At 45.1% G+C, this 24792-nt stretch overlaps 1 long non-coding RNA gene across 2 annotated transcripts in view; it reads left to right on the top strand.

Moving 5' to 3' along the window:
- The window catches only part of LOC142818836 (uncharacterized), a 63601-nt gene that overhangs the window by 10245 nt on the left and 28564 nt on the right, over window positions 1-24792 (top strand). Inside the window, exons 1-2 of one of the 2 annotated variants that reach the window (XR_012896488.2) lie at window positions 952-5189; window positions 6066-6271. This is a non-coding gene — a long non-coding RNA (uncharacterized LOC142818836). Of the gene's footprint in view, window positions 1-951; window positions 5190-6065; window positions 6272-24792 lie in introns of those variants that run through there. The other variant, XR_012896489.2, reaches the window with a different exon arrangement.

Raw genomic sequence — 24792 nt, 5'->3', positions numbered from 1 at the left:
GGACGTTCTCTCGCATTTAAGCTGTGATTACTATGAACAGAGTGGCCATGAGGACACTTGTGCCTTTTCCTCTTTCCTCTTCTTCCGAAAGAACTCCCCCCTCCCCGTCCACACACACCTTTTTGCGAAAGAGCTCTTTCAGAAAAAGGCTTCTTCCTCATAGAAAGTGGTTTGCCAATGTTGGAAAAACCCCTCTGTTCTTTCGATTTTTTTTTCCAAAGAATGCGATTGCAGTGTGCATGTAATTGAAGTTTTTCTGAAAAAACTCTGCAGTGTAGACATACCCGAAGGCTGTGTCTACACTGGCACATTCTTGTGCGAAAACAGCCGCTTTTGCATAAAAACATGCTGCCTGTCTACACTGGCCGTGCGTTCTTGCGCAAGTAAACTGACGTTGTAATGTAGAAAATCAGGGCTTTTTGCGCGAGAACTCTGACACTCCCTCTCAGGAAAAAGCCTTCTTGTGCAAGAGCTCTTCCAGAAGAGGCTAGTGTAGACAGGCAACATGAATTTCTTGCACAAGAAGCCCCTATGGTTAAAATGGCCATCAGAGCTTTCTTGCACAAGAAGGCATCTACACTGCAATGGATGCTCTTGCGCAAAAGCACATCTCTTGTGCAAAAGCACATGCCAGTGTAGATGTTCTCTTGTGGAAGAGTTTTTGCACAAGAACTCTTCCACAAAAGAGTTCTTGTGCAAGATGCTGCCAGTGTAGATGTAGCCCTAGTGTAAGTGTGTGCAATGCACAGCACATATCTAGTCACACAGTGAAACTCCTGGGTGAGGATCCTGCTGGCTCACTACCACCTTGAAGGAACTATAGGGAATTGATTGGATCATACATCATTTGGGGAGAAGCATCTAGCAAACAGAGGGCCCTGTGCTACCCAGAACCAGAAAAGAAAGGAGGACATCTTGGGTCAGAAGGGCTGAGGCTGAGGGGTGGGGAGAGGGGAGGAGACGGGGAGAAAGGACCAGTGTGTGTGTGAGCAGCCAGCTAGAGGCAGAAGCTGGGAGCTGACTGTGGAGGGAAGTCCCAGAGAAACACCATGGAAGCTGGTGATTTGCCGCACTGGCTAGAGTGGGACAGGGTAAAATGGGGAGGGGCCCCCAACAGGACAGGATAATAACTGCACCTCAGGACAAGGGTGGGCTAGAAAGGAGACCCCAAATACAATGCCTGAATAGGACAAGGCCTGAGAAGGGCCACATGGCAAGGTTATCCCTTATCTTTCTATTGGACACCTCCCTGCGCTACTGAGGATGTTTTCCATTGTCGCCTACTGAGTCACTCTAGTGCAATGTTCAAAAGCCTTCAGAGCTACGATGAAGCATGTCTCTGATCTACAAACAGTTACAGAGCTCCTTAAAGCTGATGGGCATGCTAGCCACCCCAGGGGAGGGATCACTTGATGATTATCTGCTCAGTTCACTCCTTCTGGGGCATCTGGCATTGGCCACTGTCAGAAGACAGGATACTGGGCTAGATGGACCTTTGGTCTGACCCAGTACGGCCGTTCTTATATTCTTGTGTTCTTATGTTTATGTAAAAAACACATCCTGAGCACAGCAAATTACAGTGCTGTAAAGCATCAGTGTGAATATGCTCCCAGAGAGCTGTTAGCTACCTCCTTGAGGAGGTGGTTTACCTAGAGCGCTGAGAGAGCTCTCTTCCAGCACTCTTGTTGTGACCACACTGCTGCTCTAAAGTGCTGCCACAGCGCTTTGAACTTGAATGTGTAGACAAAGTCTAAGCACCAGATCACAGGAATAATAAACAAGAGTTATCACAAAGGCCAATCACAATGATCTGTCCTATATACATATAAAGGCCCAGCTCTCATGCAGGTATAATTCCATTCCCACTGGCCCTTCCAGAGTCATACCAAGTGAGAGTAAAATCAGCCCCAGACTGAGAAAATTGTTTTACCTTTAAAAAAAGAATGAATAGGAAAGTATTCAACAGCAATGGTCCAAACCACTGCAGCCTACAGCAAATGTTCCCGAGGGTTTGCATCATTACTGTGGAATACTTTGGCATATTTTGATAAGAAAATGTCTATTGCTTCCAGTGTGGTGACTAGTAAAGTCCCAGGAGGTTATGCAAGAGACATTTCTCCATCTCACTGTGATATTCTCCAAAGCCCTGCCTTTCAACCAACCATTGTTTCTCATCATGTAATAGCCTTGGCAGAAGGAAAATTTCCTGGCCTGCAAAACATGTGATAGGTAGATTGTGCTGTGGGCATTTAAATATCAGACTGACTCATGGGCCATCAATCTGCCACCTCTCGCTTTCAGAGGTTCTCAAATTTCATCCCTGCATCTCTGATCGTAAGTCTACTTAACCATTTTTAATAGTGCTAAATAGATTCTGTGCTACTACCCTTATCTGCTTCTTATATCTTCCGGGTCAGACATGCTTAGTTTACTGACAGAAACAAGGTTTTACGGCGATGAGCAATGTAAAGTCAAGGTACCTGCAGAACGGCAGGCTGAGTACTTCATTTGGTTTAATATATTGTCAAGACATTACCAGCCAAATTCTGATTCCAGCATATTTTTTTTATATGCTCTTTATTGTATGTTCAAATAAAAATACCAAAATAAAATAAAAATAAAAGGAGAGAATAAAAAAAAATAAAAGGGATGTTGCATATTTACACTCCTTTTTGTGTAATTTTTAAAAATAGGGTGTGATTCTCCTCTTATTTATGTTGCTAGAGATCAGAAATAATTCCACTGCAGACAATGGGAAACCATTGTGAGAAGAGAAACAGTGCATAAGGTTGCAAAATGCAGGAAATTGTGCATCTAATTTGCACATGTAATTACCGTAATTATGACACAAATTCATTCATTGCAATACAGTTGACTAGCAGTGGCAATTTGCTCTTGTAACTACCTAACTTATATGCACAGACAAGTATTTGTGCCTAATTACAAGTTCAAATTAGGCACAAGATTGGGCACCAAAAGTTTTTGAAAGTCTGGTCCATTGCCTTCACAATTATTCAAAACTGAATACTGCAGCCAATGATGACAGAAGTGGCGGAGAGGGCACACACATTTTCACACCCCTGGCTGAGTCTGCAGAACTCTCCGCTAAGAAAAAAGGAGAAAATTTAATAACAATGTCACTGATCAAGATCACAGGCCTGATTCGGATTGTACTGACACTGGTTTTATACCTGCAGAATGCTAGTCCTATTAGTAGAATGACTTCTGATTTACACCAGTGTAAATCAGAATAGTACCTCAGTCTGAAACAGAAGGCTGTGGTTTTACAGCCTTTCTTTCCTGATCACAAGCTCATGCTTTAAAAAAAAAAAACACTTTGAAAGTGTAATGAACAAGGCTGGGGACACATTCCAATGCCAGAATCTTTTGGCCTAAAGGCAAACACCTCCCCCACTCTCTGTTAGCAAGCATATTTCATATTCTTTTGCACTAGAAATTCAGTGCGTGAAGGTCTGTGTGTTGGGGTCAGTGATAAATTGTTTATGGACAGATCATTTATTAATTCCAGTTTGGCAAAAAATAATTCCTGCCAGCACAAAGGTAAAACAAAATGGAAATGAATAATCCCTCTTGAAATTCACAAAGGCCACAGTGAGAGAGACCACATTCCCCCAGTCCAGTTACTATTTTTAACACAGATATGGTAAATATATTCCTCCATGGAAATTGTTCTTCCTAAAATGCATTTTAATAGGCCTCAGAGGTAGGCAGTATGGAGAGATTGCAGTGCAGTTTGATAGGCTTTAGCCGTATTATTTGGTTTGTTTCCACTCCAGGATGCATGTGGCCTATACCAAGTGATTGTAAACTGAAACCAGTGGAATGGCATTACAGTGCATCTGACTGTGATCTGGGATAAATCAGGCCACCATGACAGCTGTGACTTACTGAAATGGTCACTCCACCGATTTGGAGTTATCTAGTTACAAGCATGTTGATCCTGCTTCATCCAACACTGGTCCTTAATATAACTTTTAAATCACAGCTAAAGGAACCTTGCATTTCATTTCCCTGGACTGTGGAGAAAACCCTCCCCCCACACACGTTGCTGTATCTTACCCTCCAGGAAGGACAGAGACAGCTAGGTAGAAGCTATTTCATCCCCCATCAAAATACACTTAAAATCAATTACTAAATTTGAAACATACTGGATAGCCTATGATCACTATTACTGTGCAAGATGCTGTACGTACATATAATAAGAGACAGTGCCCATCCCAAAGCATTTAAAATATAAGCAGGAAGAACAGATTCAAATTGTAGGGGCTGGTCTATATTGAAAATTTACATTGGCATAGCTACAACCACACCTCTGAGAAATGGTAGCCTAACCCCTGGTGTAGACAGCTCTAGGTTGACAGAAGAAGTTGTTGATCTAGCTAGTGCCTTTCAGGGAGCTGGACTAATTTCAGTGATCAGAGAACCCCTTTTGTATGTACGCTGAAGTGCTGCCACTGTGCTGCTGTAGCATATCTAGTGTAGACATAAGCTAGGAAAAAGGATTTTTATCAACCCTGTTTTGCAGATGGGGAAACTGAGGCACGGGACAATTAAGGAGCTTAGGCAAGATCCCACACAGGGTCTGTGATAGAGCAGGGGGTGAGCCCAGATTTTCTGAGTCTCAGTTCAGTGCCTGGGACACAAAATTGCTTGTCCATCATACATGATTAGTAAGATCATTTAAATTTTCACAGAGGCTCATTATCCCATTACTCGGCAGGCTGTACTAAAAGTGATGTGTTTCCAAACAATACACTTGCCTCTCCTCTCTTCCTCACTGTTGCTCAGAGTCCTTTAAATCTCCTGCTAGGAAAGGGTGCAAACATACACGTAGCTTGAATCTGACAGAATGCACGTCCTTCATCCAGCGCCATATATTATACCCCACGACACTGCATACCCAGCTATGAAAACGTCAGGACTAGGGTTACACACACTTGTCCTTTGGCTCGTTATTCCCCCTGCAGACTCCCATGTGCTGAGCTCCGCTTTCCATTTGTCCAGCTCATTATAAAACCAGAGGCCACTTCCAAAATTCAGATGCTGAACTAGGATCCGCATGATTCAGGCCCACAGAAATCTTTCGAGTACATCAGTTGATTTTGAATGTTGCTTTCTGTGACTAGCTGGGGCAGCATGATGGTGTAACCCAAAGGCTTATCTAAGTGGTAGGTGGCTTTTAGCTCATGTGGCAAAAGCACAAGGCTTTAGCCCTTACAGTCACAGGTTCAATCCCACCTGTCTACATGGGGGCTGCTGGGGAGGTCTCTGTAGCTTGGTGTCCCTGGGTTATAATGGGACCATGTGAACGGCTGGAGAAAGGGAACACAGGAAGGATGTGAATGCAACTCAAATTAATTCAGGTACAAATCCGAGTGAATCCTGGCAGGAAATAATTTCCTAGTGTAAACGTGCCCTAGTGGGTTTCCTGCAACTTCTCCATTTTTGGAGTAACACCTCTGCTCAGTAGAGAGTAGGTTGAGTAGGTATGATAGGCAACATATATACCTATTTTCTACATATGATTTGGGTAGAGTGACTCCTGTAGAAAACTCCCACAACACTAGAGTGGAGGCTTCCTATTGTTCAGTGCAGGAGGTGAACTTAATGGTGACGATTTTCCTCTCGCCCTAACTTCTCTCAGTCCTTGGATTTGAGCAAAGCGAGAGACAAACCAGTCTGCATGAACAGGCTCTTGCTTAGGCTTTCTTCTCAGAGCCTGTAGCAAAAAGGAGAGCTCTTATGTGAGAAGATGATGAAGGAGTTTTTTCCTGCTGGTTTAGCTTTCCTGGCAGCTGAGCCACAGATAAACCATAAAGACAGACGACAAATAATTAGCCTCCCCCAGCTCTTGAGACTATGCTAAAGTATACGGCTCTTTCCCAGTTTTACTGCCAATCGGCACCAACACAAAGGATATCTTACAATAGGTGTTTTGGGAAAATTTAAAAAACACACAGAAAGGTAGGCCCAATATCTGTAAATTGCATACATGCCACTTGTAGTGATATATTTAATCCTTCATGGTATCTCTATCTCCCGAGGGATCAGAAACAAGACAGAAGAAATCGTTGCTTCTGTGTCCTTCAAAATATAGTTCCAGTCAGCTTCCCCACTCACCATGGCTTTCTTGGCACAGCTCCGTCCTTCTGTCTCAGATGCCAAATGGAAACGGACAAAGAACACACCCTATTTCATTGTGTAAAGGAGAAGATTTGCTGCAGGGGCACTGTAGCTACTGTGAGCCCAGGTGAGATTTTTGGCTACTCGATTTGTGTTCTTACTTGATCTGATCCTTTCTTGTAACTTGCTAAATATTTCTTTTTGTGGTAGCAGAGAAGTGATGCAATAGACAAAAAGAATAGCTCCATGCACTGGAAGCTTAGCACTTCTTAAACTGGTCAAAGGGGAAGGTTTTAAACCAGGAACTCAGATTAAAAAAAAAATCATGCCAAGTAAAATGCACACCAAGGCTAACGCACAGCTTCGTGGGTACGAGAGTGCCAGGACAAGCTGCTGTGGAGTGAGCAGGGAGGGTTGAGAAGGTTGGTCACACTGACTGACAGGGACTCTCTCATCGTTTGTCACATTTTGCCATGAAAGCGCCATGCAGAGGAGGAGAAAGCTGAATGGGAAGGTGTTACATGGCAAGCATTCACGGCCACAGCACCTCCTTCTGGTGACTCTGGGAGTTAGCTCTTCAGCCCTGCAGCACCCCCGTGCCGCTGGTGTCTCGCCTGCTGTTACCTGTTATTGGCTCTGGCACTTTGTGTTAGCACCGCATCCGACTGCAGTGCCCTTCCCTCTGGGGCCTGCCCTGCTACAGGGCCTCCATATTCTGGGAGCCTCCCCCTCAGGGAACCCTCAACCCCTCTGCCCACTTTGCCTCAGAGACCCTACTGCCGGTCTTCATCTAGCCCCCACCTCAGGGGCAAACTGCAGCCTGAAATGGCCACTCATCATAAGCAATGGGTGTGGACCTGTTGCCTTCTGCTGCCCTGGCTGCCACCTTGCAGCCCTAGTAGCCTCAGGCCTTGTCTCATGCCCTACAGCCTGGGAGCTTGCCTGGCCAGAGCTTCCCCAGCCCTGCTCTAAGTCAGGAAACCTCTAGCTTCCCTGGCAGCTGGGTCCCTCCTGCTCCACAGCTAGAGCAAGAGCAAGTCTGTCTCCATCCCTCCAGGAGCCTTTATTTATACTGCCCTCAGCTGAGCCCTAGTTGGCTGTATCTGCCACAGTTGCTGGCTCCACAGCTCCAGTCCTCCGCCAGGGCTGGGTTTTAACTCTTAAAGGGCCAGTGCGGGGCAGATGCCCCATCACAGAAGCACTGAGAAAAAGAAGAATGTGGCCAAGTTAGGCAGGATGAGAAGGTGCACAAGAAGGAGGAGAGCCTCTCTGCCCATCTCATGCTTCCATGATCTTCAGAAACCACTCGAAGAGCTGGCCATTGTGGTAAAGTGGCCCCTTTGCTCATCTCAGGGTCTTCCCCAGGAAGTAAGATTAGAATTTACAGGCAGGGTTTGGAACATGGCTGAACTAGCAATAATGCGGGTAACTAGTTGACCACTGGGAGAGGGGGACATAGGGGCTTTCATGGGGAGTGTTCAGCCTCCCGGGGGGATGCAGGGAAATTCCCATTCTCCACCCTATGTACTGTAGGAACCACAGAAAGCAACCAGGCACACTGCACCATCATCACTGTCCAGGGGAAGAAGCAACAAGCTTTTTAGCCTTCATGAAAACCCAGCCTCCACCTGGAATGTAAGTCATCACAGAGCTCAAATTGCACACAAGCAGCTTGGAGACAGCTGAAATTTGTGGGTAGCACAAATGGAGCAGAATATTCCTGACCTCAGCTATCCCACAGTTTTAAGAAGCCAGCTGCTGGGCCTAAGCCATATACCCTTGAACCTCTTTAATCTGGCAACCCTGGGAAACAGAGTATGCCAGATTATGGAATTTTCCGGAACATGGAGGTCACTGTGGAATCTGGGCATGAGGGGGAAGGGAGTGGGGCGCTTACCTGGTGCCCCACTGCCAGGGGACACTTGGCTTCATGCCCCCCACCACTCCCAGGCACTGCCCCCTACCTCTATGGCAGCGATGGGAGCTGGCCTGGCGTGACTATTTGTGGGTCCTACTTTGAATGGGGTGCACACCAGGTCCAAGGCTCTGGCTCTACCGGCATGGGGTTGCGATGGCTGCTCCCCCAGAGATGCAAAGAGCTTCTAGGCCGGCAGCGTGGGGAAGAGAAGTCTCCCAGGGTGCCTCACCACTGGCACTTGTGACAGCCTCCTCCTCTTTTTCTATGGGTGGGGGGTCCCACTGGGCAGGAGGGCTTCTGAGACCATGCGCAGCCTGCAGCTTTGGGATGCACCTCCAGTAGGCAGGCGGGGCTAATAATAAAATGTGGGGCCATGCAAGGGGGAACCGACTGCACTCTGCTCATGGCAGCCCTGGCTGAGAGAGAGGGGGAGTGGTACCACACAGAGACACTTCCTCCTTCCCCTGCCTGAGTCCGAACCAGGGGTGTTCCAGGATTATCTGAAGAAGTGGGCTGTGCCCACGAAACCTTATGATACCATCTACATGTTTTATTAGTCTTTAAAGTGCTACCAGACTATTTGTTGTTTTTTAAGTTTATTAAATATCCAGATCATTATCACTGTTGTTTGTACCAACAATAAGAGACTCCTCCTACTTCAGCATGGCTTCTGAGTCAGCAGAGACCTTTATGGATTCCCAACCCCTCCTGCATGACCCACTGTGTAGCTGAGGCAAAGCCCTTTCCTCTCCAAAACATTATCATTGCTGCCTCAGTGACACAGGAGGCTGATTCAGGTTCTGTGGTCAATTGCCCATGGCCTTTTTTTATATGAGAAGTGTGAATTTTGTCAACATTTTGTGTGGCAGTTTCATTGTGTGTCTCTGTCATCCAATGAGGGGGAACGCAGAGTGCTAAATTAATTTAACTGGAGAGACAAATAAATTCAGCTCTCTTGCTGTAAAATACACATTAATTTTGCTCTATTACTTGGTTTTTTTAATAGGTACCGAGCCACCTCAATAATTGTAGGTTGCCTACCTAGTACAGCAGTAGTTTATGGGAACATAAACCACAGGCTAAAATAAATAAATGAAACATAAAGAACACATTGACAGCGGGAATTTTACTTCCTTTTGATTTTTACTTTTCTAGCTGTCAAAGGCAGCTCTTTGACACTATTTAAATGGAAACGATACAGGTTTGTAGGCCAAAAATCTGACTGACTTTAATGTTGTAAAAATCTGATGAGGAATGTCTCTGGATTTCAGACTATTTAGGCTTTATAACATTTTATTTAAAGTCTACAACTTTGTTTTTGAGAATGTCAGTAGAATAAACACACAAACACACTCTTGTGCTACTTTTGGTGCCTCATTAGTAGTTCTTGCCATATATATGTGTCTGACTGTGCTTTCATTTACCCAGCTTTACATTGGGATAATGCAAAGCTGGGGTAAATGATTTAAGCCCTGATTCAGTATATGCTGGAGTCTATGGAAGTCTTTCCATTAACTAATAAAAGTTGGACTGGAAACCTCTATAAATAAGAATGTGAGCAGAATCTGGCCTACTCTATGCAGAGCCATGATGACTCAATAGGTGACTAGGTTCTGAAAAAAATAAGGACTGAACCAAATCTTAAGTTCTGCAATGAAATGAGTCTCTGTAGAGGTTCTAAGAAGTTCAGGTAACTCTTTTCTCAACATAATATTTCATTTGAGTGTTGGCCAGCACTGGAATTGAAGGTGCTAGAGGATTATACATGGGAGGGGAGTAATTTTTCTTCTTCAGATGCAAGCATCAAATCTCGTACTAGATCGATCCTGTTCTCAGGACACTTGTTTCCAAGAATTGTGAACTCAAAACAACTCATTTGGCTTAGGTCCTCATAAACAGTTGATCCTTTGGTTGCTGGTATCTTGAATTAATTGAGCTGGAGCTAGTGCTGGTCCCATTGCATTAAATCACCATTTCCCAAACTGTGGTCCGCGGCCCGATACTGGACCGTGGAAAAAAAATACCGGACCTCAGAAAAAATTTTGTGCGAGAGCCCGCCTCGCTGCCCCCCAACCCTCAAGCTGCACTGATGCTACCTCAAGGTACCACAGAGGTAGTGCGGGCTTCCTGCGGGGTCGGGAGGCAGGTCTGCAGCTGCGCACCAGGTCCTGGAAGAGCGCAGGCTGCTTTTCCCCCTGCCCCAACAGCCGGCGCGGTACCCAGCGGCAGATATAGGGCAGGGCGAGTGGGGCGGCTGCCCTGGGCCCCGCGCTTCAAGAAGCCCCGCGCATGCTCCGTGTCAAAGGGGGGGCCCCACAAAACCCTCATCTGCCCCTGGCCGTACCTAAAATGCCGGTCCATTGCGCGCTGAGGACTTTGTTCCCTTGCTGTCTTCCTGTGTGTGGGGGAGGGAATGGGGATCCGGGACTGGGCTGGCTCCGGCTGCTCGGGTGGCTCCGGCTGCTGTGGGGAGTGGAGGAGCAAGGCGCGCGCTGCCCAAGCAGTTGGGGCTGGTGTGGTCCGGGACTCCCCCTCCCCCCATGCAGGAAGTCATCAGGCATGCAACACACCAGCGTGTCAGGTACCGCACCGCTGTTTGGGGGATGGGGGAGCAGCCCACACACTTCCTGGGCCTTGGCAGCTACAGGATCCCCAGGTCCCTGTCCCCGCCCCGACCCCACAAGTACCCTGTCCCAGCACCCACAAGCACAGTTGGGGCTACATTAGTGAGTTTTGAGGGGTTTGGAGGGGTTGTGTTTTTGTATCTCACTTGTGTGGTCCCGACTGACTTTTCTGTGGGCTAAAGTTGGCCCTGGGGGGCTTTGGGAGGACCAGAAAAAATGTATTTGCATATTCATCATTTGATTAATGAATATGCAAATATGCAAATAAACATTACCGGTCCTCCAAAAGCTCGTGAATGGATTTACTTGTTCCCGGTGTCAAAAAGTTTGGGAACCCCTGCATTAAATAAACACATACAAAACAAAGAGGGAAACTTTGCTGGAGGATGCTTTGAGGAGATCTTTGGATGAACTGCTGGACGATACCATTTTTAGGCCAAAAATCTGGCCTACCTTAATATTGTAGAAATCCGAATGTATGTGCCTGTCCTGTGAAAATAATTTACTCTTCTCTGTTCTCCTTTACTGGTTGATAAGACACAAAATGAAACTGCCACACAAAGTTTTAATGAAATTCACACTTCTTATGCTAAAAAGGTCCTGGGTAAATTGAAACGTCCAGAATTTGAAACATTATGTTTTAATCTTTCCTTTCTCTTTTATTCTTGTCTATTCTTGATGTCACTGAACAATAGAAATTATGGGCCAGATCCGAAGTCCATTGAAGGAAGTGGAAAGGCTTCCAGTGACTTCACTATCATATGAGTTTGATTTTTAGAACTGATAAGCATCTGCAATTCCCAGCAATGTCAAGAAGTACTCAACACTCTTGAAAATCATGCACTTTTTGCCACACGTTCACTTGTAGACCATATCTCTTTCCAGAGGTGTCTAGCTGGCTAACAGATTTTCTGCTAAGCTTCGTTGGCTGTGTTGCTACCTGATCCTTCTAAAGCCCCATTTCTCCATTTTGTCCACTTCTCCTGTACTGTCTGACATGTAGACAGAGAGTTCTCTGGGGCAGGCAGTGTTTCCTTTGTGATTGGTCTGTACAGCACCAAGCACACTGAGACCCTCATCTTTGATTGAGTCTCTTCAGTGCTTCTAACTGCTGTATCATAAATTCAGAATAATTCAGGGTATTTGTTTTGAAGATTTAGCCCATTTCCGTTTTTATTGGATTCCTAAGACTTCATCATGGCAGCAGCAAGAAATTCTTTATTGATGCTTCTCAGAGGGGTCGTCACGTGTCTGTATCTGCAAAAACAGCGAGCAGTCCTGTGGCATCTAACGGATATATTTGGGCATCAGCTTTCATGGGTAAAAACCACTTGGTCAGGTGCATCTGATCAAGTGATTTTTACCCATGAAAGCTGATGCCCCAAAAAATCTGTTAGTCGCTAAGGTGCTACAGGGCTCTTTGTTATTTTTATTGATGCTGTAATTGAGGAAATAGAAATAAAATTATTTAAAATGAAATGCTGGTGCAAGTAACAGTGAGGCTTTGGGGTGTCAAGATACAATACAAGTGGCATATCCTAAAGCTGCGATTTTCAAACTTTTTTCCTCCTGACTCAGTTGAAGAAAATTGTTGATGCCTGTGACCCAATATAATTTGACTAGAGTGTGGACTCCAAGGTGGGGCTGAGGAGGAGAGCTTTGGGGTATAGGAGGGGGCTCTGGCTTTGAGGGTGTCAGGGCTGGGGCAGGAGGCTCTGACCTTGAGCAGCTTCCAATCAGCAGTGCAGCGGTGGGGGGGAAGGAGGGGGCTAAGGCAGCTTCCTGCCCCTCCTGGCACCGCAGACCATGCTGCGCCTCAGAAGCAGCAAGCCGCAGGTTCCCAGCCAATGGGAGTGCAGAATTTAGTGGGCAGGGCAAGGGCAGTGTGCGGAGCCCTGTGCTTCCCCCCTCCCTCCCGGAGCCTGGCCTCCTGTCAGCTGTTTCTGGGGTGCAGCACAGTCTGCGGTGCCAGGACAGGCAGGAAGATACCTTAGCACCCCTCACTGGTCACCTGATCCCCCTGCAGCAAGGAGACCTAGTGCCTGACATTCCAACACCCAGTACTGGGTCATCACCCCTAGTTTGAAAACCGTTGTCCTAAGGCATCCTACATGGAGGCTTAGGGCCCAGGACTAAGCAGAAAACCACCATTTGCATATCTGGGGTGGAAAAGCCTGCAGCAGAGAACCTGCCTAGGAGACTCTGCTAGACTGGAGCTATGGAGAGTGAGGACCAACACAAGATGTGTGCCTGAATTCAGTCCCGCTTATGCCTTTACTCCCTCTCTGCAATGTTGTGAATGTTGGCTCGTGTGACCAGAGAGTGCCATGCAGGGAAGCAAAATACAGGACTATGTAGTACTTTAAAGTCTGGCCCACAAAAGCTCATCATCTAATAAACCATCTTGTTAGTCTTTAAAGTGCTACATAGTCCTGTATTTTGCTTAGCTACACCAGACTAACACGGCTACATTTCTATTACTATGCAGAGAAGGAGCAGGGGCTTATATCCGCTACCACTTCCAGGCTCTCCATGGAGTCTATTGACTGGCTACACAAACAGCCAATGTTTTCTCATAAGAGGGAAGCTCTGTCTTTAGGTTAGGCTCTATTTACTCTCAAGCAGTGGAATTAAACAGCTGCATCAGTTTCAATCAGTTTGTAACATTCTGGAAGGTGGGGAGGGGAGGCGGAGAAGAAACAAACAGAATAAGATAACATAAAAGAAAACTAAAAAGACATCAATGTTGGTCAAGTGTTAAAAGAGCAAAATCATTAAGGAGAAAGATCCATTCAGGCGTCCTTGAAGCTAATACTGTATCCCAAACAATGCCAAAGGCACACACATTGAGAACTCTAAGCAAAACCCCTGAATGCACCAGCGTTTGTATAGCAAAGTGGTGTAATGAGAAAGTTCAGTGCAACGCATCAGAGGTGATGCATGCAAATCACTATGCAGATAAGGCTGATAAAGTTTTAACAAGATAAAGCTGCCAAAAAGTTTTGCGATTCAGCCCCCGAGTAGGGACACGTATTTCATTCTCCTTGAGAACCCTGAGCGCGACGAGCTGCCCTTCCAAAAAACAGATAAAAGGCACAATGTAAAGTGGTGGATGCAAGTGGAGGAGTAGAAAACATGAACACCAGACTCACACGGCTACATTTCTATCACTATAAAAGATGAAGATTTTCTTATGTTGTGAGAGCCCTTATTTACTTCAAAGGTTCTACATTCATGTGCTACAATAACATAAAATGTTTAGTGGGGACTAACTGAGCCAATTACATAATTACATCATAAATTAAGGACTCAAGTCTACTTTGAAGTGGACTAAATCAGTAAATATTTTCCTTATAAGCGTCTTGAGGGAAAATTGCTAAAAATGATTGGAGAGCAGGATATCTGCAGGGACTAGCTCCTCAGAATGAGGAGCCTCTTTTTCATACTCAAATTCGTGACACACTAAATGATTACGACTGAAGCACTTATATTCAACTACTTTGGTACAAGCTGTTTAACTCACAGGCTAATGACATTTCATTAATAGCTAATTAAAGCTTGAAATCAATCATAGGCATTTTGATCACTTTGAAATCCCACTGTTTATGTAATGGAGGGACTGCCGATCAAAATTAAATGACTTCTCCCTTTCTCTTGGTGGGGATGTACAATAGCTTGCAAATGTAAGGCTCAATTCTGCATGTTGCTGAGTGCCTTCATTCACTCTCATCTCTCTGAATACACTCAGCACCCGTGGTTAGAAACAGCAGATAAATACATTCAGAGACCCAAATTATAAGCTGGAGAAGGAGATGCAAGCAACTGATTGTCCAGTGCAAGACCATAGGTTAGTGGCCTTCTAAAGAACAACACTGAGACTAGGAAGGGAGAAAGCTGTCTCTGCCTTTTAAGCTTCAGAAGGAGAAGGAATAAAAGGTTGTCAGGGTAGCCTGCTTCTAAAATGACAAGCTGTACAGAGATCTTTTGCGTGCAAGGTTGATGTATAACACTTTGAAAGTGGCTTGGACTTCTCCAGCCCAGCATTACTTATTGGTTTCAGCAATTCAGATGCAAACCCATCCATTTATCACAGGAAACAGCAAACCAAACCAAAATGCCCATCAGCATTCACTAGGGTTTTTTCTCTAGTTGTTCCAGTAATTATGGGTATCCCTGAGCCAACAGTGTCCTATAATGAGATTAATTAAGCAGTCTCTTCATAGCCTTTTCCCAGCTCAGCGATGGACTAGGATTCTCCTGTGTCCAGAAGAAACATGTACACAGGAAGAAAATGGATATGAAAAAAGAGAAAGGCCACTCAATAGTGTGTGTTTAATGAAGAAAAAGACACTGGGCTAGTTTGATAGAAATGAAGCCTTCAGAAATTGCTGACTCACCTTTTAATATATTTAGTCATACAGATAGCTGAAGACTCTGTTTGTGCCCATTGCAGATAAAGTGCTGGGAAGACAGTTATAAAATGAAGGGACATTTATTTCTCTTACTAAGATCTTCATTGTGCTGCCACGGCTGGTGAATCTTATCTCTAAGGCAGTTCTTGGGAATAAAGCATTTAGCCTTTTATAACTAGAGCTTGTTACAAAGCGGCTAACAGTGGATTCAATTATACGCCGAGGCATGAGAGGGGAAAAGTGAAAGGCAGGAGTGTGTGCACACAAGTAAAAACATGTTGTGCTGTTATCCGTAGGGAACAGGTTCACGGAACAAATCAGAGGAAACCTCGCTGCCCAAGGCAGGAGCGAATTTTCGCGTGGGACATTTTCAGACCTGTCGTCAGGGCTGGCGACAGACTTTGCCAGACCCTGGGCAATGTGTATATGTGTGTGGGGGAAAGTGTGTGGGGGAAGAGGCTCAGTTCCAGGCTCCCTGGAAGGGGTGCGGTCTTGGGTGGAAGGGGTTGGGCAAAAGGCAGCCAGCACTCAGCACCACTAGGACCACCCCATGTGGAGCTCCAGCAGTGATTTAAAGGGCCCAGGGCTCCAGCTATTGCTGTTGCCATGGTAGTGGTGGCAGCCCAGAACTTTATGCTATACTCGGGGGCTAAGTCTACACTGGCCCCTTTTCCGAAAGGGGCATGCTAATTTTCAACTTCAGAATAGGGATTTAAATATCCCCCGCGGAATTTAAATAAAGATGTCCGCCGCTTTTTTCCGGCTTGGGGAAAAGCCGGAAAAAAGCATCTAGACTGGCGCGATCCTCCGGAATAAAGCCCTTTTCCGGAGGATCTCTTATTCCTACTTGGGGAAAAGCCGGAAAAAAGCGGCGGACATCTTCATTTAAATCCCGCGGGGGATATTTAAATCCCCCGCGGATTTCCCTATTCTGAAGTTGAAAATTAGCATGCCCCTTTCGGAAAAGGGGCCAGTGTAGACGTAGCCCCATTGTCCAGCTGCGTGACAAAGGTTATTCACTTCTCTTCAAGGTTCTCCATCTTGTCTATTTAAATTGTAAGCTCATCAAGGCAATAACTGTCTCTTAGCGTATGTCTACACTTGCTCCCCAGTTTGGATTAGGGATGCAAGTGGAGCATACGGAACTTGCTAATGAAGCGCAGAATTTAAATATCCCACACTTAATTCGCATTTTCGCGGCCGGCCGCCATTTTGGATTCGGGGTCTTGCGAAACAAGTTGTCCCGTATAGATGCATTATTCCGAGAGAAAACCCTTCTCTCAGAATAACTGTTATTCCTCGTGCAATGAACTAGGGAGCAAGTGTAGACATACCCTTACTGGGTATCTGTACAGTGCGTAGCACAATGCGAGTTCTAGGTGCTACCATTATATAAATACAGGTTGAACCTCTCTAGCCTGATACTCTCTGGTCTTATAACATCCGTGGACCGGCATGATTTTAGCTGGATATCCACTTATCATATGTGTAGCGAAGTTTGTTTATTGCCACCAGTCCTGGCACTCAGTGTTCTGTGCTGTTATTTAGCTCTAACTTATTCCTCAATATCTTCTAAGAGCCCAGTACACAGTAGAAGTGTTGGTAATGCTGCTAGACAATATTGACCTCCCATGGTCTGGTAAATTCTCTGGTTCGGCACCGGCCAGGTCCCAAGAATGCTGAACTAGAGAGGTTCAATCTGTGATAATCTAACAACTCATAGCACCAAACTGATTTGGGCACCATGCCACAGATTACAGAGATGAATCTGGCCCTTTCAGCTGTACAGCAGAATAATTTTAATAACAACAGTTAATTCAGGAACATCAATTAAAAACAATCGTTCTTTATTACACTGGCTTCCAGTCCAGCAAGTGGCCTGACACCTTCTTATGTCTAGTGCAAGCCTGGCAGCTCTCCTGAGCAAGCATCGCTGTCTCTGACACCGAGTCATTGTGTGATCCTGTCCATGTCACTTTACACCCTTCCATCTCAGTTTCTCTGATCTGTGAGTGTATATAATAGCGAGAAATGTAGTTAATACTTACTACCCACAATGGAATTGTGAGGGTTAAGTGTTGTAAGACACTTGGAGAGCTTTAGATGAAAGGCAATATATAAATATAATGGACAGATGAAGCAGGCATGATTAAAGAAGGTGAAAACTGCAAACATCCTTGTGCCCGAAGGGGCAAATGTACCAGGAATTTACCCTAGGAGAGAGCAGGCAGGACTACAGCTAATCCCACCCACAAATCCCATGAGGAGATGGAAGCTTTAAAAACTATCTCAATAAATGCTCCCTCTTCTGTGAGGTCAAGTGGTGGAAAGGCTATTGCTACAGCCTTTGGATTGGTTCTTGTTAGTCATGTTTATTACTGTAGTACCCAGGAACCACCATTGTGCCAGGGGCTGTACAAACAAATTAGATCTAACAGATGAATTATTCTGCCAGTTACTTTTTCTGCCGGAAACCTTGGATTGTTCCAAGCAGAACTGACACCTGGCTTTATTCCAAATGTGCAGGCAGCCTTAAGGACTCCGGTTCAGGATCAATTCAATGTTCAGGCAGCAGCACCGGTACCAAAAAGCGAGGCAGGAGGAGGTACCTGCTGTTTTATTATAAAAGGATCATTTATTACTCACGAAAGCACATGAGGTATCAAGCGTCTCATCTTGATTAATGATACTAATTAAACTAATGGGTGCAAGTGATTTTACAGTGGATATTTGTATATAGTTTTGCTTTGTTTTGCAAATGGCAGCCGGGACATACTGCCCTGTCAGCTTTCATCCGTCATGTTACATCACTCTGTGGGAGTCATCTTTTTAAGGTCATAAAAACAAAGCTCCTCATTCCACCCCCAACCCTGTTTTCCACTGCATGTTACAGGTCAGGGTTTCAAATGTATGGAGGGTAGTGACCATAGGCCAACTTATAGCAAGAAGAAAGATGGTCTTGTGGTTAAGACCATGCTCATAGTCCCAAGCGGTTTGAGTTGCGCCTCTATCACACTAACCTTCTTGGATTGCATTTGGCAAGACTCTTCATAGAATTGTAAGACTGGAAGGAACCTTGAGAGGTCATCAAGTCCAGGCCCCTGCACTCAGGCAGGACCAAGCACTGTCTAGACCAGGCCTGACAGGTGTTTGTCTAACCTTAAAGATCTCCAGTGATAGCGATCCCACCACCTTCCTAAGCAGTGCTTTTTTTGTGATGGTACAGCCCGTTATGGCATATCATCATCTATTTTCCCAGCACACAGCAAAGGAATAGCATTTCCCCCAGCACGTACCGGCACCTGTTTTCCTGGCGTCGCTCGTCTCCTGACAGAAGCCTGCTTGGGATGCGAGGCATTTTTTCGCCAGCTTCCAACGCGGTGTTTTGGCTCTTAAAGGGGCTGTGACTGCATCTCAGCTCCTCCCCCCTTTTTTTTCTTGATCAACAAGTATGACCCTGGAGTACCGACACCTTTTTTCTTACAAAAAAAGCACTGTCCCTAGGCAATTTATTCCGGTGGTCATCTCTCTTTGTGTAAACTGGGAATTGGACTGGTTCTTTCATATGTTTTGTCTATGTGTATGGTCTTTGGAACAGGAACTGTCTTTTTTAAAGATACAGTGTCTGACATAATGGAGCCCCAAACTCAGTTGAGCTCTGTGACTGATGCTATTGTAGCACCAAACCCAGGTCCTCTGGAGCTTAGTGCATGAGCCTCTACAGCTTGAGCTAAAATTCAGCTGACTCTCAGCTAAGGCAGTAGAGGAGACACATTCCTTCTTTCTGTAGGGCTATGTCCAGACTCAGGGTTTTTTTCGAAAAAAGTAGCCTTTTTTCGAAAAAACTTCACCTGCGTCTAGACTGCAGCCACATTCTTTCGAAATTAAATCGAAAGAATGCGGCTTTTCTTTCAACGGCGGTAAACCTAATTCCACGAGGAAGAATGCCTTTTTTCGAAAGTGCTCTTTCGAAAAAAGGCGTTCTTGAAAGCAAACAGGCTTTTTAGAAAGAGAGCATCCAGACTCACTTGCTGCTTTCTTTCGAAAAAGCGGCTTGCTTTTTCGAAAGTTCCGTGTGCAGTCTAGACGCTCTCTTTCGAAAGAGGCTTGCAGTCTAGACATAGCCTAGGTGGTCTAAGTGCCACTACCTGGGACAGTGAACCACACCCAGCAGGTGTGTTGATTACACTATAATACTCATAGTAACACCAGGCAATTGCACATCTAATTATGGTGACTAAACATGCAAATTAAGTAACTGTGAGTTGAAATTAGGCATGCAGTTTTGTGCATGTTATCCTAGGCCCTGGAAGTATGTGAATGCTTTCAGGTAGAATTTGTTATTCTTATTTTTTTGTTTACAGGGGGCCATCAACCATAGAGCAATGTAACTACTGACCATGTAATTACATTGTAAGGCAAGTTCCACATGGTGACAGGGTAAATAAAATACAAGGTTATTTTTTTCCTGCTGTGTAAGGGAAACAGTTATTATGACATCTTACTGCTGCACATTATGTAGTAATTATGATTTCAATAACTTGGTAACTTTGAGGATTATTACCAAGTGCCAAGGAATAGGAAAGTATTAAATACTGTAGTTATGTGTGCAAGCAATCGTGGAAACCAAAGATCAAAAAAGCAACCGTCATGGCTGTTCCCTGTAGTGCAGTTTCCAAAATATATTCATGCTGTTCAGCCTATGCTTTCCCTTTCTAAATTTTTATCTCGTTATGCCTAGTTATAATTGCTTGCACCACACTAATAAGCTTTCTCCCTCCTTTGTGTTTATACCCACAGTTATTTTCATTTTTTTAGATGAGATCGTTTTTATTTAATTCGCAACAATATTTCACAAATATTATTTTCAATACAGGTTGAACCTGTCTAGTCCGAGACTCTGGTCTTGCAACATCCATGGTCTGGCATGATTTTAGTTAGCTGGATGTCCACTTATCAAGGGTGTGGCCAAGTTTCCTGTGGTCCCATAAAGTTTGTTTACAGCCACCAGTCCTGGCTCTCAGTGTTCTGTGCTGTTATTTAGCTCTACTTGACCCCTAAATGTCTTTTAAGAGCCCAGCAAGCAGTGAAAGTATTGGTAATGCTGCTGGATAATATTGACCTCCTGTTGTTTGGCAAATTCTCCTCTTTGGCACCGGCCAAGTCCTGTTTGTGCCAGATGAGAGAGATTCAACCTGTGCTCCACTTCTACCCCCCTCAAAAAAATTTGGAACTCAGTGTTTGGTAAATGAAATAATTTAATACAAATATTCTACATATATTTAAAGTAGACATCTTTCTGTACACTGAAAAATGTTGACAGTCTACTATTAAAATAATCCTCCTCAAAAGGCTATTTTGCAATTAGAGAAAGCCTCTAGTTGGAATGAGTGATGACTAGACATGCTAAAGTTATATATATATATATATATATAATTTTTACAGCTCTAAATTAATTCTCCCTACATAAAATCACTGGACTGGATTTTGATTTTGTTTATGCTGCTTGAACTCCCTGACTTTGCTGGAGTCACTCCAGATTTATACTGGGGTAAATGGAATTGGAATCTGAGCCAATATCTTCAAGTGACAACCACCTGGGTCTTAAAAATGTGTTAAGCAGCAGAATTTCTTAGTGATCCCCCTCCTATTATTCTGGTACAATCTGTGGTACCAGGATGCTATGCAATATATTGTTGGAGAAAAGATTTGGTCTTGTGTTAATGGAGATAAATATCTGATCTTTGGAACAAAGGGGGGTAGTGATGAGGGCGGGGAAGACTGGACATGAAGGCCTGTGCTTCAGCCTCATGGCAGAAATGGGTAACTTTAGATCAGTGAGGAGCAACTGAGGCTAGTGACTGGGCCTCATGAGCGGCCTCCTTCATCTCAATGGGCCTCAAGATTGTTGTAAGCAAGACGATCTCCCAGGGTAGGGTAGTTTTGCTCACAGCGCTTGCGTGCCTAGAGTTTAAGGGGTGTGCCGACTGAACCGTAGCAGCACATTTCGATGCCGAGGGGGCGCAGGGCTCTCAGTGTTCTGTGCAGTCAGAACACACCTCATTTCATGTGCCCTTGCTTTAAGTGCATGTCACTTTAGTAATACCTGCCTGTGGAATGTGATGCTATGTCAGCTGAACAGGATGAGGACAATCTAGCCTAGTGGTCAGACTGGGCATCAGACAGACTCAGTGTTAGTAGTTGGAAGCAGAAACAGAAGCCAAGGGTCAAGCTGAAGGTCAAGGACTCGAGCAAACAAGGTAGCAGGCAGCCAAGGCAAAGGTCAGACAGAGACAAAACTGGGTGCAAGGTAGGGGCAGCAGGAATGAGGTTACACAGCAACTGGCACAGGAATTGATGAGCATAGAGCAGCCAGCCATCTGCTGCTGCTGGCTTCAGAGCTGGCGTGCTGCTCCCTGTAGCCAATCAGGTTGCGTGGTCAATCAGGTGACATGGCCAATCAGATGACATGGCCAATGCTGCAGGCCAGCTGTACTGATGAGGCTGACTGAAGACTAGATCCATTAAAGGTCCTGATTCCTGACATGTTGCCTCTGTATGTTGTTCGCTGGAACCCTGGTGGCCTAGCAAAATAATCTCCAGGAACAGGAAGCCAGGGAAAATCAGACACGGCCCATCACCCAAAAGCTCTGCAAGGTAGGGAGAGAGCAACCATGCACACCTACATGGGTAGGAGAGCTTATTGAAGGTCAGTGAATCATTCATGGTAGTCAAATGGGCAAAGGGAAGGAGCGTTCAGTGTCAGGATGGAGACGTAAAGCAGAAGTGTACAGCTGTCATGATTCATGCAAGTCTGAGTGTGATGTGGAAATTTAGGCCATTGTCATTGGTCATCACAGTCCCCGGCATAGGAGCTTTATCCTTTTGGAGCCAGTCTCGTAAAGGAGCCTTGCAATGTCATTCATACCGATTGATTTCCTACCTTTGCAAATTTGTGCATGTGAGGAGGCACTGAGCATAGACTATTGGGCATTTATTGCCCCCCGACCGGTGCTTACTGTCCACCTACCACTTCTGAGCATGCAAACAGAAGCACATGAAAATACTGTGGTTCCCATTCAAGACTCGCCTTTCAAAAGGTGTCCCTGTAAGTTTGCACAAATCTGCTCCCTTTAAAGACACACAACTCATTAGAACTACTTAGTGTGATAGTTATAGGGGAACAAAGACCCAGGAAGTCGCCTTGTTTTTCATTACTTGGATGTCTGTTGAAGAAACTAAATAGATAGGACCAGATCCTCATGGAAGTCAACGGAGATATGCCAATTTACATAATGCAACAGACCTAACATTTCCTGACTGTGTAGTGCTTGATATGAATAAAACAGCATGCTTTTTTTTACCCTCTCTAGCCCTTCCATTCAATTTTTAATTATTATTTGTGGTAATCTTCAATATGTTTCTGCTGCATTTATGAAATGGTCCATCTCTGGTGGATAATTTAAAACCTGCAAATTCTCAACACTGTTAACCTTAGTCTAGCGAATAAAGGCTTTGCCATATGGTTAAAAGACTGTGAGCTCAAATCTAATTGGGGCTGAGTTGTTAGTGAAGTGTATATACTGGATGTGTTTTCATTTCACAGTAGAGCAGACCATAGAATTATAGAAATATAGGACTAAAAGGGACCTTGGTAGTTCATCAAGTGGTTTTCAAACTTTTTTTCTCATGCTCCAGTTGAAGAAAATGGTTGATGCTCGCGACCCAACATCATTTAACTAGAGTGTAGGCTCCAGGGTGGGGATGAAGATGAGAGCTTGGGGCTCTTGGAGAAGGCACTGGTTTTAGAGGGGGTTAGGGCTGGGGCAGGAGGGGCTCACCTTCAGTGGCTCTTGGTCAGCAGTGCAGTGGGGGAGTAAAGGCAGCTTCCTGCCTCTCCTGGCACCGCAGACCACGCTGCACCCCAGAAGCAGCCAGCAGCAGGTTCCCAGCCAATGGGAGTGCAGAGCTAGTGTTCAGGGCCAGGGCAGTGCGTGGAGCCCTGTGTGCTCTCTCCCTCCCCCATATGGGAGCTGGGCCTATTGCCACCACTTTGGGGGAACGGCACAGTCAGTGGTGTCAGGACAGGCAGGGAGCTGCCTTAGTATTCTCACTGGTCACCCGATCACCCTGTGGCAATGAGAGACAGTGCCTGACATTCCACCACCCAGTACTGGGTCGTGACCCCTAGTTTGAAAACTGCTGGCCTAGGCCAATCCCCTGCTCTGAACAGGACTGAGAATTATCTAGACCATCCCTAACAGGTGGGTGATTATCCTGTTCTTAAAATCTCCCATGAAGGATGCTCCACATCATAATCTTATTCAGGAGATTAAAATGCTATACAACAATAGGAAAAAATCTCTTACAAGTTAGTAAGTCTGTGGCACATTGCTTCATCATCCCCCGTGAGTGCAGGATAACTAGTACAGTAATGCCGTGATGTTGGGGTTACTGATTATCCTTTCAGAGAAAGCAAACTAGAATAAATAAGTCCTGGATGTTTGTTTTGTGCATGTGCCCAGAAAGCATCTTCTCAGCCATTCAAATCCGATACTGTAACTAATTTGGATTTATTTTATTATCTTAGATTCGTTCCCTGAAAGGGACTGATATGCATAGCCCAGAGAAATCAATGCAAGTCTTTCCACGGACTCCAGTGAGCATTGGATGAGTCTCTAAATTGCCTAACCTTCCCTCTCAGCATATGTACAATATAAAAACCCTCATTAATCTTACACCATAAATCAGTATCAAATGGCAAACTCTTACCCAGGCTATCAGGACTACCAATCTATTGCCTCTTTAAACTCTCCTTAACCAATCCTTTTCTTGAACACCAGGGAGAAAAGCAAGATCTTACCACATGACCCAAAAGCCAACCAGTCCGGGCTCTCTGGGACCAAACGGTGGGGCTGCGTCACTGGCATGATTTTGCGCAAATACTTTTAACGGAAAAGTTTTTCTGTTAAAAGTATTTGCGCAAGAGAGCGTCTATACTGGCATGTGCCTTTGCGCAAAAGATTTGCTTTTGTGCAAAAGCATCCGTGCCAGTGTAGACGCTCTCTTGCGCAAGAAAGCTCCGATAGCCATTTTAGCCATCGGGCTTTCTTGCGCAAGAAATTGATGTTACCTATGTACTCTACCTCTTGCGCAAGAATACTTGCGCAAGAGGTCTTATCCCTGAGTGGAAGCGTCAGAGTATTTGCGCAAGAAGCACTGATTTCATGCCATAGAACATCAGTGTTCTTGCGCAAATACTCGTGGCCAGTGTAGACAGGAGGCAAGATTTTGCGCAAAAGTGGCCGCTTTTCGCAAAATCTTGCCAATGTAGACACAGCCTGGGCATAATTTCTAGAATCAAGGGTAACTCATCAAAAATTTCTTACCATCAGCTCCATGGGCAGGGGGGGAATGTAAGGTTGGGGGAGGCTAGCCCCCAGCCCTGCCTCTTCTGCTTGAGGCCTACCCCCCACGGGAGTAGGGGTGTTAGCTAGTGTGTAATTGAATACTTGTGTATCCGCATCACATTTTAGCCATTACATGACTATTTGACAGTCCTCGGAGGCAGTGTTCTCCCAAGGAGACCCTTGCCATCCCATGCTACTGCCTCTGTGTCAGAGGCAGCAGCATTGAGGGGGTAGGAGGAGACAGCAGGGAGCTGGTCAACGAGGAGAGCCAATTTGAAAACCAG

This window comes from Pelodiscus sinensis, chromosome 17 (assembly GCF_052426305.1).
Source record: "Pelodiscus sinensis isolate ZL-2025 chromosome 17, ASM5242630v1, whole genome shotgun sequence".
Taxonomy (NCBI): Eukaryota; Metazoa; Chordata; order Testudines; family Trionychidae; genus Pelodiscus; species Pelodiscus sinensis.
This window is presented reverse-complemented; position numbering and strand designations above follow the sequence as displayed.